Raw genomic sequence first — 11,552 nt, 5'->3', positions numbered from 1 at the left:
AGAGCATAATAAGTTTCCCAAATTTAAATACTTACAATTTTCATAAATGCTTTATGAAAAATACGCATTTTTTCACCCCTTCGGATATACCCTTATTAAAAATTCCCCAACCTCAAGGTATTTTTTTTTATCATGTTCCCATACTTTAGATACTATACCAAAATGACGTTTCTATGTGAGACACCACTTTCTACATTTTCTTAGTACATAACTTTCTCCTTGATATAAATTTATTTCATATAATATCAAATTTATTAGTTTTAGCTTGTGACATTCTATTGGAGATTTTTGGATACATATTATTGTTCCTCCCAAAGGCCACTAAAAGAAAGCTATTACTTTCGATACAATCCATGTAGCAATAATTCCAGCGGAAGATCCTTTACTAGATGGCTCATGGACACCAAACATTATGTTTCTTTAAGGATTTATTATCTCGAATAATAAAAGCCATAGACTAACTTCTTCTCTTAAGCTTAACGAGAAAAAAAAAATTAATATTTTGACTTTTTTCGGAACTTTTCTTTCTATCCTGTCTATCCTAATTAGAAACTTGGCAACAACCCTTATTGGTTAAAATATATTTTTAGATGTGGGTACATTTCAGCAACCAATACAAAATATATAGTATCCTCATACCACACAAATTCACATTTTTGTTTCATGATTTCACTAAAACAAAAAAATCACAAATATACTATAACATATAAACTAAATAAAGCCTTAAGATTTATTTCACATTATCCTACATAACTTTATTAACTTAATTAACCTTTTTAGACTTAAATTATATCTAGCATGATTTTGGACATTTTTATCATTTATTTCACATATAACCTCCTACCCCAAACTTAAATCATACAACACCCTCGTTGTAGAAAAATGAATAGACTCCCTTAGGATAGCAACAAGATTGAATCCATCTTAAGTGGGCATCTCTAAAATTGTTGGTGCTTGGTTGATCTTGTAAGGTTGAAATTGCAATTTCATGTCTTTTTCTCTCTCATTAGGACTCCAAAATGTATACTTCAAGTGGTGATTACATTGTATTGCTCGTATATAACTAGGAATATGAATCTTCATGATTATTTGGAAATTTCTTCACGCTTCCGATGATGGATCACGACACGACTATATTTTGTGTCGCGATTATGAACTGTGTATTTTCGTCGTGAAGTCTTCAATTCCTTATTTTTGTAGGTAAGTGACCCCAAAATTTAGATAATACAACACCTATTAGAAGTTGTAGTTAATTCAAAATTGCATTTTGTACTATTAGTTGAACTTACTCTGTACCCTAATCTTGAGTTTTGTGTTGTCCTGGATGCAAAAAAAAAATGAAAACAACTAAAAGCAAACAAATTAAATAAAATAAAAATAAATTACACTAACTAGCCCTCAATTTCATCGGGTTATGTGATTGCACTTGATACATAAAACAAACCTTTTAAACCCCTAGGATACCCTAGTGAACGAGTGAAGTCTCGTGAGGGTATTCAGTGAACACACCCACAAAGTTCCAAAATTACGAAGTTTAACATCATTCGCGGGACAGATTGCCTCGTTACTCAACCAGGCTGTTGTTGTGGTACTTGCAACAGAAACTCTCCTGCAAATAACTTGTATCCACTTTGCATTTCTGAGTCTTGATTTCTCGATAATTTTGAAACACCAAATATCTTCTTGAAATTTCTCAAATGGTGTAACCAATACTGGAAAACAACCACTCGGCTTCTCTTCGGTCTCATCCGTTTGTGGTGGATTTTCATTCTTTCTAACAAGCTTCTCATTCTTCATTTGAATCTTTTTATGATTTAGCTTGACATACATGTCAACATCAAAGAAATTATAAAAATGATTAGAGTGCTTAATATTTATGGGTGGTGGAGTATATCCCTTTTGATAGTTTTTATTTGATAGCACTCATGATCCAATAATATGTTAGTATAATTATGGAAAACATTCAAACTTAATTTCCTATTACCAAAACTTATGTCCATGGCCCCCGTTCGACAATTGATTTGAACATCATGGTTGCTAAGAGCGGTCGCCCTAAAATAATCGTCAGGTGGGTTTCTTTGGATGTGTTCTCAATGTCAAGCACAAGGAGATCAACAGGATAATAGAAATGGTCAACTTTTACTATCACATTGGGAAAATCGCATCGCAAGATTTTTGTCGACTTATCAGCAAGTTGTAAAATTACATCTGTGTGTTCTAACTTTCCTAAGTCGTATTGATCGTATAAATGTCCTGCGAGAATTTTGACACTTGCTCCAAGATCAAGGGGTGCCTTTTTGATGTCAATGTTACCTAAGGTAACAAAAATCAAAGGTGCTCCTGGATCTTTAAGCTTTGGTGGAAGAGAGTTAGACAAAATAGAGCTAACATGTTCAATTAGGTTAAGCTTTTTAGGGAGACGCGTTTGTAATTTTTGTTTTTGAACACGAATCTTTTTGAAATTTCGGATACGATGGCACCTCCTTAATCAATTTAACTAACGAGATATTAATTTTACTTGGTTAAAAATATCCCACTTGTCCTCCAATTTTAGACCATGCTTTCCAAAAGGAAAATGATGTTGGTTTCTCTAAATCCAAAGGGTATGGCATATATTATTCTCCATGCCATTCTCCCTGACTTTAAAATCATTTTGACCATTTTCTATTTTGATTTATTAGTTTTAAATGCTATTTCTAATTCCTCTTTTTTCATCGAGAGTTATTCCAATCACATTGACTTGATGTTCTTTTTCTCGGTCTGTGGTTGTGAGTTGGGTTGACTGTTCTATTGCTCGAGAACTTTCCATATTCTCGTTTCCCAAATTGTTCTGCTAGTTGAGCAATTTGTTTCTCTATAGTAGATATGGACTTTGAATTAGCAGATCTGAACTCCAAGAGTTTGTCATACTTCTTGTCATTGATTTCCTCTTTCTTTGATGTTCCACATTCTCAATTTGAAGCTGAACGGATGGAATTGTCTTGATTGATTTTGATTTGAAAATTTCATAGACAGTTTCTTTTCAGTTCCCACCTTGATTGTTGTGCCAACTGAATGACCTTTGACTATTTTGGAATTGACCATATCCGTTCACTTGATTGATTGTTTCTTGAATTTTTGTGCACTCATCTGTGATATGTCATGAATCTCCATAACTTACACATATATTATGTTCCTGCATAAGAAAAACACCTTTCTCCATACCTAGGATAGAAAGTAGTAAGTTAATTTTCTTTATTTAAAGAAGTAATGTCATATTTTACTCCTTTTTCCAATTTTTGTCTAGTCCCACTAAAGCAGCAGTTGAAATTGGGGTGTCCTGTTTCTTATCTGAGTAGTTGGTTTTCGAACAATTACTCAATTTCTCCAAGAATCACCAAGCTTTTTCACTATCTTTCATAATAATCGTTCCACCGTATGATGCATTTATCATGGTTTGATTGGTGCTATCGACTCCATCATAAAAGTAACACACAAGTTGCCAACGGGGAAATTCATGATGGGGGCATGAACACAACAAATCCTTGAATCATTCAAATGCATCATGGAATTCTTCATTGGGTTTTCTTGCAAAATATTGTATTTCTTTTCTTATTTCCATGGTTTTACTCGTGGGGTAAAACTCTTGAAAATATTTAGTTTTTAGTTGTTCCCAAGTAGTAATATTATTGGTAGCATGAGCAGTGAACAGATACTTAGCTTTTTCTTTTAATGTGAACGAAAATAATTGAAGTCTAAGTGAATCTCTATTGGTTCATCACAGTGTATCCGTGTTAGCAATTGCAAGGAACTCATAGAGCCGATTATACGGATCATCATTTTTATTTCCTCTAATATTGGTAAGACACTAATGAGTTGTGGTCTTACTTCCACATGATGCTCATTTCCTTTCCAGAAAGAGTATATGTGACACATCATCATACTATCTCGGCTGAAAATGATACACCATAGATTCACAAATCCATCATTGTAATCGTTATTGCCACCGTTTGGATTCCTTCGTTATAGTACCCATCATTTTCATTGTTGAATACAACGTTTGGATTCCTTCAGTATTCATTCCCACCTTGATTCATGAATCCTTCATTGTAATCGTTATTGCCACTATTGTAGCCATGGTTTCCATAATTGTTGATGCCTTGGTTGTTACAGTTGTTTCCATCTTGGTAAATTCCTTATGGATTCTAACCATTATTTTCGAAGGTATTATTACCCTGATCTTCATATTTCACCCATTTCGATTCGGTATCCAATCATCATCACTTCCATTATCTTAGTCCTAGTCATCTATATTACCACCATTACCGAATTAGGGGCCGACATTTCTTGAATTATGGTTTTGATTTCCATTATACCACCATTCTTGGAATACCCGTTGCCCAGAATGGATCATTTGATGATATAAGGGAGTCAATGGCATGGTTTTTTAGAAAAACCATATGTCACGACGTGATGCAAGGAGTGTCACGATTGTAGTGAAATATGAGCATTTAATTTGGCATGCGGAATTAAAAGAACACAAAGAACACAGTGATTTGGGTGCTAAGATGTATTCGATCATATGAATAAGTACAAAAAGGGATCTAGATCTAGCTCTACATAAATATCCTACTCACTAGTTACAATGAATTACATCTCTCAAGCACACTCTACAAGTGGTATGTAACCCACTATACATAGAGGTGCTAACATCTCTCTCTCTCTCTCTATATATATATATATATATATATATATATATATATATATATATATATATATATATATATATATATATATATCATGTCACAAGGCATCAATCTCATATGCAAGTGGGTCTTCTCAAGTCAAACCATTACAAAGTCACTCCATGAATAATTTTGCTCCCCAACATTCTCCCCTCAAAGTTAGGAATGGATGACCCGCTTCAATCTTCCAAAAATGAGCAACTTCACGAACTAAGCCTCAAGCGTGACAAATGTAGAAATGAACTTCAAATCTTCAATTCTTCAATGACCTTCCAATCCGGGTTCCAGAGTGTGAGGCCTTACAAACCGAGCATCAAAAGGTAGTTTTGGAGTATCCAAACCTCCACAACAGATTACCCAAATTTGAGCATAAAAGCACACCCCAAAAATTTTCATTATGTCAAAACCCATCATGAACCGGGAAAACCCAAATCACTTCAGAATCTCAAATCGGATCACTTCATAAACTTCGATTGCTCAAGGTCACATCGGTCTTCAAATCTGCGTAATATGAAAAATTCACAACTTTCGAATTCTCATATTTAAATCTCTCCCACTTTTTATAATCGAAAAATGATTATAAACCGAAAAGGAATGAAAAGTGCTCAATTTGGAATTTTCCATACAAAACTCCCCCTTAACACATGGAATAAACGTTTTGCATAAATCCGGAAAATCCAGAAATATCACAATTTTTGAATTCGATACTTCTCGGACCGCCTTTGACTTAAATTTCAAAAATTTGGGTAGAAACTGTCAATGTTAAAATTATGCAGGGATCTGTTTCGTCAAAACAACCTCAAATGCGAAACTTTACCCTAATCAAAGCATAAAGTGTCAATTCACATCAAGGACCTGATTCGAAAATTTTCCCATTTCACATAATTTTTATCCCAATGTCGAAACTTGGGAAATTCTGCCAATTTGCGTAAATTTCAAGTATGCGAAATGGAAATTCAACATTTTTAACATTTCATGATCCCTATTGCGAAATTGGGTTAAAACTGCCATTTCATTGAAAGTTTAGGGATGCGAAGCAAACATTTGCCTTATTCTCCACTTCGCGTTCCAGATGTGAAGGGTAGGAATACATACAATCCATGGATGCAAACGAACCATTTGACCTCATGTCGATATTGAATTCGATCTCCAAACCCAATCATCGATCTTAGATGCGAAGCCTTGTTTATCTTTAACCCCACAATACAACCTCATATGCGAACCTTCAAATCAATTTACAAAGCGAAGACCCAAATCATGACCTTATATGTGAATTCAAGCCAAGTGCGACTGCCTCATGTCAAAATTAATTTTGACCTCCAAACCCAATCTTCCCATAGCGAAGACCCAAAATACGATCGTGACCACAAAAGCGAACTCAATTTTGATTTCAAAAACGAAAACACGATCCATATGCGAACTCAAAGTTGACCTCAAAAGCGAAATCACTTGTTCATACATCGAATTGGCTAGGAGCGTTCGACATCAATGACTCAGAACCCATTTCGTTTCCAACTTGTTTCCAAGTACACAAGTCGAACCTGATTTTGATACCAATTAACCCAAACAACAAATATCGACTCCAAAACTTCCTGTTGACCACGAACACAGATGTTCGTTCTCAAATCACACAACCCAAGTTCGACTTGTATCAACCAATTTCAAGCTTCAATTCATATAATCGACACTTGAGAATCTGATGTTGACTTTTTCGAGTTTGACTTTTCTAATTTCAATGGTCAACAAACACAAAATTGATGATTCTAATATCGATTGATGATTTCTCAACTTCAACTTGATCATAATCGATTTGTAATAGAACAAATCAAATCTAATCGATTCACAAGTTCAGAATCACGAATAACATTGATCGATTTTCAAAAATTGCATAAACAAAAACGAAACGCGAGAAAATCATGATAAAAAATCAAGTTAAAAGCAGCTGAGCGTACAACTGAATACGTGTTGACGAACAAAAAAAGATTCAGAGTCAAAATTGATTTAATGATTTGTGGGCTCATACTTTTATGATATTGGATCGGAACACTTTTTATGGGCTTAAAAAAGAAGACATGAACAGTAACAGCTTCGATATCTTGGATCTTAGATTGGAAAACATTTTGGGCTCAAAATGGATTATTGAACAGTGAACCGTAAATTGTTTTTGGGCCAAATTTTGATTCAAATGAACGTTTCCAAATTGAGAACCGTTTCTTCAAAAAATGCTTTGATATTCGAAGACCCGCTCTGATATCAAATGTAGTGAAATATGAGCATTTTATTTGGCACGCGGAATTAAAAAAACACAATGAACACGATGATTTGGGTGCTAAAAGATGTATTCGATCATAGGAATGAGTACAAAAAGGGATCTAGATCTAGCTCTACATAAATATCTCACTCACTAGTCATAATGAACTACATCTCTCAAGCACACTCTACAAGTGGTATGCAACCCACTATATATAGAGGTGCTAACCTCTCTCTCTCTCTCTCTTTCTCTTTCTCTCTCTCTCTCTCTCTCTCTCTCTCTCTCTCTCTCTCTCTCTCTCTCTTTCTCATGTCACAAGGCATCAATACCATATGCAAGTGGGTGTTCTCAAGTCAAACCATTACAAAGTCACTCCATGAATAACTTTACACCCCAACAACGATGTGGCATGCCAAATGAAGAACACGTGCTTCTATGGCTGTCATGACGTGACAAGAGGAAGGTCACTACATAACAATAGCTGCAACCCAAGTCCATGATCTTTTAGAGTTTCTTCCATATTTAAGCCCTTAAACTCAAGGTTTAGGGCATCCTCTTAGCCTCTAACCCTTTCAACGAAACCCTAGCCGCAATTGTTGAGTTCTTGAGCTTTTGGTGGTGTTTTGGTGTCTTGAAAGAGAAGGAAGCATCCTTGGTGAATAGATCCAAATTAAAATTCTCATCCTCATATCCTAACATTTACTCTAGGATTTTTGTGTATTTCTACAAGTTTGGGAAAGTTTGGATGGACGGATTGCATAAAGTTGGAAACTTTATGGATCCTTGAGGTCTCTTGAAGGATACATACCATGGATCCGAAGTTTAGTTGAGTTTTAAATCCATACACGATTTTGGTTACATTTTCATTATTTTGACCTAACAATAGGTCAAGACATGAATTGGACGTGCATGTCTATAGATCATCGATGTCATGACGTGACCATATGGATGTCATGACGAGACGATGAGGCTCATCGACTATTTTAGACGGACTCTATCATGACGTGGTGGCATGACCATCACGACGTGACAATAGATTTTAACTATGACTGGGTTGAATCGTGATCATGATTTGAATCGAGCCTGAGTTCGTTCTTCATGATGTGACCATGGATTAATCATGATGTGGAAGTCAGTTGATGTTGGCTTTAACTGTTGACTTTTGACTTGGTTGACTTTTTAGGCAAATTACTAGTATTTGAGTGTGGATGAAAGTTTGACCTTGGATATGTCAATCGGTAGGTGTAGCACCAGTTTCTAGACTTTTTGATCTGTGATTGTTTGACTGCGAGAGTGAGGTGAGTCTTCTCACAATACTATGTAGGATTCTAGTTGTCATTGTGATGCTTGCATGGAAGACCAGGATGTGACCCCTGGCATATATATGATAGACCAGGATATGGCCCCTGATAATTATATAAAAGACCAGGATCTGGCCCCCGACAACTGTATGTAAGACCATGATCTGACCTTAGGCAATTGTATGTAAGACCAGGATCTGGCCCCTGGCATTTGCATGTAGGATGCTACTTGTCTCTGTGATGATTGCATGGAAGTCTAGGATGTGGCCCTGGCATTTAATGTAAGATCAGGATTTGGCCCTCAGCATAGCAAGGAAAGACCATGATTTGGTCCATTGCAGAAAGTGACTGTAAGATTAGGATTCAACCCATAACATTCACTGTCTTATGTATGATATGTGGTATTTTGAGGAACTCACTAAGCTTTGTGCTTATGGTTTATGTTTAAAATGTTTTTAGGTACTTCTGCTTCCAAAGGAAAGGGTCAGCTTGATTGCATTGCATACCCTGGAGAATTATTTCACATTGGTAGTTTTTGATATTACTTTGATGTTTTGATAATAATGTTACTATGATTGTCTTTTGGAACAAATGAACGAAGGGTTTTGATTTATTTAAAATGAAAACTTTATTTAGTATTCTTGGGACTTTACAATTGTGGTTTCCTCCATTATCTCCCAAGTTTTACCTCCGATTTTCTTTGTTTCTATTGTTGCGGCCATGGTTGTTCCCATTCGGTTGTGGTTCAACATTGTTGTTGTTTTCTCCATTGTTCCCGTTTTTGTTATTGTTGTGGAATTGGAGAACACGTGGTGGAGGATTAGGGATTGCATCATCATGTACTTCGATCACATCTTCTACAGCTACCTTGTCTTTATTCATTGTGCTCATGCTTTTTCTTGCTACTCGGTTCGATCTAGTCGTACGTTCAATTTTCAGATCAAAAACTAAAGGTAATGAGCATCCGCTATATATTGTATGCATACACCAATGCACCTCCAGAAACAAAACCCAAGTGCACACTAAAAAAAGTAAAACTAAAAATATCAAACACTATGACTACCTACACACAAGATTTCAAGCACACAATTTGTTAGATAAGGTGTCTAAGTCCATAACTATATTTGGTATATACTTGACCCGACTTGGCATGGTCCGTTTGGGTTGCTCGGCATCTCAACAATTCGATAGACAAAATGAGAATAAGGACACTTATGATTTGTTAATATATTCTTATATATTAATATGAAATCATATTATTTAATTAGTGTTGATCAAGAATTAATTTGGAATTAATTTTGTGATCAAAAGAGAATAATTAAATATATGGGGATTGATTTGTAAATCATTCATTCTTATGTAGTGGGCTTATGGTTCATGATTCACTAGATTGGGATAGGACCCATTGGGTGCTCCATGGATGCTCCATGGAGGTTAAAACCCATGGATCATGGGGGAAATGAAAAGCCATGCATATTAGGGTTTACATGGTGTAACCCTACATTTGAAACACTATATAAGCAACCTCATATGGAGCAAAATCGTCCAATTTTTATAAGACAAGACAAGGAGGGCTAGCCGATTTTGTGATCAAAGTGTTCTTCTCTCAAGTTATTCCAAGAGTTGTGGTGTTGTGTGAAACATTTGAGGCATCATATTTGGGGTGCTAGGCTCACAAGGTCTTAAGGAATCCAAGCAACAACAAATGTATGTCATTCTACTAGTTTTTATATTATAAGTACCCCATGCCATGCTAGTTAGGATGAGAACCTTGGAAAATCAAATTTTCATGAATATTAGAGAAAAAATAGATCCAAGGTTTCTAGGGTTGCATGTACATCATATGAGTGTTAGAATGCTCAAAACCCATCAGTGGTATCAGAGACTAGGCTTGTTTTCTTTGTATTTGATGCAAACTGCTTGAAAAAATCGATTTTTCTGCTCACTGTTGAGTGAACTCGCCGAGTCCATGGGGGGACTCGACGAGTCCAAGTGAAAATGCATCCTACTCGTCGAGTAGGTTCTTGCACTCGCCGAGTAGAATCCCCTGTGTGCAGAATTTCGAGTTTTGCTGCTGGAAATGGACTACAAGCATTACCCTAAACTGTTTTGGACTTATAAAACATGTTTTTGATGGTGTAATGATTATGCTAATCCATTTACTATGGTTATTATCAAAATTTTAAGTTTTATATGTGTTTATATGATTCTTGAAATTGTTGATATGAATGTTCATGCTTGTGAGTATTAGTAAGATCATAGGAATTATTTGCAAATTGTTTGATGATATAATTCTTGATCTAAATGTTATTGATGGAGTCCATAATTTGTCCTCAAGTTATGGATTACCAAAAGTCACTTCTTTAAATTGTCATTAAAGAACCATAGGTTACATAAAGTGAACAGTCTTCATTTTAATAAACCATTAAACTCATAAGTTATGAGTATGAAAGGATTTGAATAGTTTCAAAACTTGCCCTCAAGTTTTGGAATTTGTAAAGTCACTTTAGAAAACTTTAATTCCAAACCCTAGAGTTTAAAAAGTTAAAATTCAACCCTTATACTTTATAGTATTATAAGTTAATATATATATATATATATATATATATATATATATATATATATATATATATATATATATATATATATATATATATATATATATATATAAGAGCAAGTTAGTTTTACCGTTAGTAGGCCTCATTCACGAAGCCGGTTTATAAGGGGGGTATAAGGTTGTTGCCTATAAAATGGTAGCTTAATGGGTGTCCACTCTCACCCACCGCTTCCTTGACTGGTGGAGGGTCGTTAGCCGAACGGGTAGGACAAGGACTATAATTCCCATTAAAAGTATAATGATAAATATAAAGTAAGTAAACCTTTTATAAATTCCCAATCTTAGTTACTTTAGGAAAATGTGAAATTGGTGCTAACCCATGAAATTACACTTTGTACCTTACCAAGTCGTTAGTGGAGCGTGTGTGGGTAACTGGCACACTAACATGGACTAGTAAGAGTGGCAAAGGGTGACTTAATATTTCTCATAGATCCGTGGAGCGCGTGTGGGCAACCGACACATCGATTAGGTGATAAAGATTAAGGGTACCATGTTAATTTGCATGGTTATTCACACCTTGTTTGTGATCCTCGGCATCCCAGTCACAAACTTGAGAGGGCACAATCGAGATTTAAGCATGCCATTGAAAAGTTCAATGAATCTCAAAAGATCTAGGAGTTTCAATCCAATTAAAACCTAATAATTTATTTCGTTTTTCA

The 11,552-nt window shown here is 35.3% G+C and overlaps 1 non-coding gene across 1 annotated transcript; it reads left to right on the top strand.

Moving 5' to 3' along the window:
• The first annotated feature begins 3,491 nt into the window (after positions 1-3,491).
• Positions 3,492-3,598, top strand: LOC145134965 (small nucleolar RNA R71). Its single transcript, XR_013719447.1, has one exon. It is a non-coding gene; the product is annotated as a small nucleolar RNA R71 (small nucleolar RNA).
• The last annotated feature ends 7,954 nt before the right edge of the window (positions 3,599-11,552 follow it).

This window comes from Lactuca virosa, chromosome 8, assembly GCF_052849685.1.
Source record: "Lactuca virosa cultivar CGN04683 chromosome 8, Lactuca_virosa_CGN04683_v6, whole genome shotgun sequence".
Classification (NCBI taxonomy): domain Eukaryota; kingdom Viridiplantae; phylum Streptophyta; class Magnoliopsida; order Asterales; family Asteraceae; genus Lactuca; species Lactuca virosa.
The sequence above is the reverse complement of the archived record's forward strand: the minus strand, read 5'-3'. Positions and strand labels throughout refer to the sequence as shown.